General features: G+C 36.2%; 1 non-coding gene across 1 annotated transcript; it reads left to right on the top strand.

The window, feature by feature from the left end:
- The first annotated feature begins 4,731 nt into the window (after nucleotides 1–4,731).
- On the top strand, nucleotides 4,732–4,860 carry LOC124246240 (small nucleolar RNA SNORA35). The gene has a single exon (XR_006890444.1). It is a non-coding gene; the product is annotated as a small nucleolar RNA SNORA35 (small nucleolar RNA).
- Nucleotides 4,861–5,244: the final 384 nt, after the last annotated feature.

Genomic DNA, 5,244 nt, shown 5'->3' with positions numbered 1-5,244 from the left:
AACAAATGGGGTAAGATTAGCTTGTGTTGTAATAAGGTGTGGGAGTGGCCTGTGAGTTCAACACTGAACAAAGAATTGAATTTAGAATGTGGAGAGGGCAGGAAGAAGAGCACATCAAGTGTGTGCAGTGGGGAGGCAGCCTTCACAAGACTCTTGGAAATGAATGAGCGTTTAATGAGGCAGAACTGATGGAGCCTGTGACCTTATTGGGTTATACTGAGTAATGAGATAAGGTGGGATAGATAAGGTGAGAGAGCAACATGGAGAAGATAGTAAAAGGAAAACGCTGCTTAAAGGGCTTTCATAATGTTTATAGTGGTTCTTCCAAAGAGAAACTCCTACAAGTACTTAGAAATATGAGACTGGATCTCTCATCTTTCTTTGTCTCACAGCTCTGATGCATTGGTATTGTGCTCTCCAGTTATTACACCAAACAAACACCCCCTACCACCAGGTAGCTACAGAGTCATGTGATGCTAGGATGGTTTTCCAGTATTTGGGACTCTGGTGTGGTGAAAGTTTTTCCAAGTCACAACTTTAAAGATCTGATCATTTATTTAATATCTTATCTTCTCTCTAGACAACTTTTCAGGGAAAGTTAAGTTCATCACTTCTCAGTATGCATAAGCTTAGGGAATTGATTTCTACATAAGAATCCCAAGGGAGGCATCAAAACAAATGAAATAGGAGGAATAAATATGATTTGTATCAAGTTTCTATACACCCTCCACTATAATCCATGACTTATTCTCAGACAACTTTCTTTAGTGTTATTTGCTATCCAACATTGAATTCTGTCATTAATTTTTTTTATTCCTCTCCCACAACTGACTGATTGAAATTCCTTATGGCAGAGTTATAGCTGTGAGAAAGGATATTCAGTGAGTTAGAAGAAGAGGAAAGGCGGTGAGGCTCTCTAAAGCCTTCCCGGGAAGGTCAGCAGCAGTTTGGAGAGGAGAAGTTGGCAGAATAGAGATCCAGCCTTCATTATACTTTATGATATCACTCTCCAGAGAACATAAAGTTCTCAGTTTATTTTCTGGGAAAATTATATAAATCCAAGATCATTATTTTTGACTCTTCATATAAATAGGTAGTGCATTGTTTGCATTAGAACGAAAAATGGTGTAACATAGTTTTTAAAAAGCAAAATACTACAATTAACATTTCAAAATACCCCTGTCACAGGAAAGGGATGCTGTTTAATGCTCTGAATTATTCAGGAGTTTTCACATAATTTCCTGTAAACATCTGACTAATAGGAAAGTCCAGAACTAGTAGTTGATGGTGATACACAAAATTTCATCTTTGTTCTTTCTATTTGTGTCTGTGGAGGTTATAATAAAGAATGAGTGGACTGAGGTACCTGGATAATATACCCTTAATGAATAGATTAATTAACTAGAATAATTATGGAGAAGTATTATATGATCAGCACTATGCCAGGAATTACAGGGGTTGCAAATAACTATTGGCCAAGATCTCTGACTTCTCAGGTTGCTCATAATCTTATTGGTGAGACAAGATTAATTAATGTAAAATTTTTTTAAAAGGCAGAATGAGCCACACCTGATGGCCTAGTGGTTAAAGTTGCACACTCTCACCATTTTGGTGGCCCAGGTTTGTTTCCCGGTTGCGGAGCCACACCACCGCTCTGTCAGTTGCCATGCTGTGGTGGCGGCTCACATAGAAGAACTAGAAGGATATACAACCATGCACTGGGGCTTTGGGGAGTAAAAAAAGAGGCAGAATGTTACAAAGAGCCAAATAGTGTGTTCTAAACAATAATGATTTTACAGGTACAAAAAGGGTAGGAATCAATGAAGCCTGCATTTCAGAGGGACAGCCTTCAGGAAGAAAGACTATAAATTGAGATGAATTGTACATGTATTTGGCATCATTATCTCTTCTATCTCATTAAGTATCCATTTGTCTTTTTATATCCTATCCAGGCGCTCATGTAAGTACCTTCAACATGGTAGACACTCCATAATATTTGCTGATAAATTAATTTTTGAGAAGGATATAGTAAAAGCAATCAAAAGAGAGACATTTTGTTTTTCTGTCAAATACTTAGTTATCTTGAGAAAAAGTCTGTATTGACCATGGATAGAGTACCTTAACATTAATGCATAGTGCCAATCTGAAAGTAAAGCATTTAGAACTGCTTCTTAAAGAGTGAGTGCCCAGTAGTTTAGCCTCACAACACTGAAGAATAAAGGTCAAAATATGAATGCCTATTGGATTCTGAAAACTGTTTTAGATCACTGGTATGCATCAATTAGTCATGACTTATAGTATCAAGATTATATAAGGCAAGTAGTTAACTTTTCAGAAGTGTTTCCCTAATCCTTGGTATATTTAAAAATTGATGTAAATATTTAAGTACAGTGAGTTTGTTCTCCTTTGAGGAGGAGTATTTAAGTAGTATCTATTTTATGCCTAAGAAAAGTAGGGTTTTTTTAATCTTCATATCTTTGTATTTAGGAACTTTTGTTTGCTTAGAGGTGCTTCTCTCAAATATGTCTCCCACAAAAACAAAAGACATTGAATGACATTGTTGCAATCAATATTAGTCAAGTATGTAATTTTCCCAGAATATGGCTAGACACAATTAGAATAGTGGCACATCATCAAAGATAGGGATAGAATGACAACCATTAATAAAGTAAAAACCTTGACTAAATTTCTTTTCGTTAAATGACCTCCACTACAACATTGCGTTTTGATGAGTATGCCTATTGAAAGTAGTACTGTAATTTAGGATTAAAGCTGTTTTAGTCATACTTACATATAAAACAATTACTCTAGGAAACAGCAACTGCTTTGCAAAACTGTAGAATAACGAACACATCTTTTTTCTGACTGATGAACTAAATGGGCCCACAACTTCATAAATGAATGGTCTTCTAAAGGAAGTGTAAAATATTAAAACCCATAATTAAGAAACAACTTGTCAAGTTGTTTTCCCTCTTTTTGTATTTATTTCCATCAGATGGTCTGAAAATTCAAGAAAGTGTCTATATTTTAACTGGTTAACTAATGTTTGTAAATAGGTCTCCTTGATTAGAAAAAAACAGAAATAATGGTTAATTCATATTTTTCCCTTAAGTTTGCCGTTATTCTGGAATTTTAAGCAGGAAAATAAGTTATTTTATGAGTAACAGAGAAGCCTACACATGCACTTTAGTTTTTGCAATGCACTTTTTTTCCCACTCTTAAATTGGATACTGCTTACTTTTAAATTGCTTTCTTCCTCCTGATTTTTAAAAACCTTTAGCCGAGAAGAGCCTGGAATGTCACCTGTAGTTCTCATTTTGCTGAGAAAGTTCTGGTATTTGATTCCATTCTGTTTCAAGTGTCTAGGAAAAGTTCTAAACCTCAACTTTGGTAATGAAACGTCCTCGTCTAGGGAGGGTAGGAAAGAAAGAAATGGAACGTTTTATACTCTTCATACTCATAAAATTTAGAAAGTTTAAAAGAACCAAACATTTGGGTGAATATGAATCAAGTAGATCTCTTATGCATTGCTGGTGGAAGTGACATTCGTGCAACTACTTGGAAAAAAAGGTTGGCATTTCTCTCTTAAAATTGAATATTCACAATGCACATACAATGTACTGTTTTATTTTTAATTAATTAATTATATCAATGGATCCGTGTTTGGTGAGAGGATAATGGTGATTCGCATACCAAGGGTTATAGTTAATCCACTTCTATGCACTTGGGACCAGATTATTCTTAGAATTCCAGGATAGCTGAGCACCCGAGTGGGCAGCATTTGGTAAGGTACCATACCAGGTTAGGACAAAACTAGAAGGGATAAAGACAAAGGCTTGTTTTGATGCAAACACTATATATTTAGAGTAGTGCTTGATTCATAGAATTTTATCAATGACTTTATGAAGCAATAAGTGGAAAAAGAAGTAATATGATTTTGCCAGTGGCTGCTTGAGGTAGCAGATTTTTATAACCAAGAGAAAAAAATGGAAGGCACATCACATGGTTAGTTTTCTCTTTTGTACATTTTGGAGAATGAGAGTTCCTTCCAGCTGCACAGGAAAAATATGTCTTTGCCTTTCACATAATGCAAGAATAATGATCTACAAATTCTTCTCAGGAAACTTTAGGCAATTTTTAAATAGTCACAGTCAACATTTAAGCCAACATAAACAATTAGGTATAAAGCAACTTGGCTTTTGTGAGAGGAAATTATGAGTAGAAAAAAATGTAGAATTAGAATTATTAATTTAAAAAATCCAAAGTTTTTTAACCAAGTTTCTCACAAATGGTAATTTGAAACAGCAAGAAAATTGCCATTGGCAAGAGGGGAGATGTGATAATAGCTATTATTTATTGAGCATCTACTAATGTCAGGTACTGGACTGGACTCTGTAAATTCTTTCTTCTAATTCTCACAACAGTCAACTGTCAATGAAGTAATTATTATTGATCCCATTTAACATATGAGAAAACACAGGCTAAGAGAGCTTAAGTGAGTTTCAAGGGTTCCACAGCTAACAAGTGACAGAGCTGGGATTCTGAACTCAGACTACCTGACTCTAAACTCACATTTCCTTCCTCTGAAGCTGACCCGTGTATATATACAGTAGCCATGCTAAGAGAATGAAGCAATGGATCCTGAGATGTTTCAGGTCTCCAATCCACTCGCTCCTCCAACCTGGTTCTTCTGCACAGAGCATGGGGTCCCAACCCTAGCTCTGCTGTCTACAGCACTGGCAAGTGACCCATTGGGCTCCTCCTTGACCAACTGGGCATCGAGCAGTGCAAAAGCAAATCCCTCCACAAAGCTGGGAGAGTCATGCTGTGGGCTACTCCTGCATGCAGGTGGGTACATATCTCCCGGGTTCTGTCACCCTGCGTAAGAAAAGTGATGTGGTGGAGAGACAAATCAAGCAGCTCAGCCTGCTACTACTAGATAAAGGTGACTATGTCCGTATCAGGTTAATACCAGGCAATCGATAAATATAGTCACCATTATTAAATTATTATCACTATTATTACTAGCTGTGTAGCTCTTAGCAATTTACGCTAACCTCTCTTGGACTCAGTGTCTTACTCCATAAAATAAGGTTGACACTACTGGAATGATCTAAGATTGTCATGATGATTACAAGATAAATTCATTTAAATTCCCTGGCAGATTGCTCATTAAGTCTTAGTAGGATAGGAGAGATAAGTTCTTTTCTCCTTTCAATGTGATAGAAATGAGATTATAATTAT

This window comes from Equus quagga, chromosome 10 (assembly GCF_021613505.1).
Source record: "Equus quagga isolate Etosha38 chromosome 10, UCLA_HA_Equagga_1.0, whole genome shotgun sequence".
NCBI classification, from domain to species: Eukaryota; Metazoa; Chordata; class Mammalia; order Perissodactyla; family Equidae; genus Equus; species Equus quagga.
This window is presented reverse-complemented; position numbering and strand designations above follow the sequence as displayed.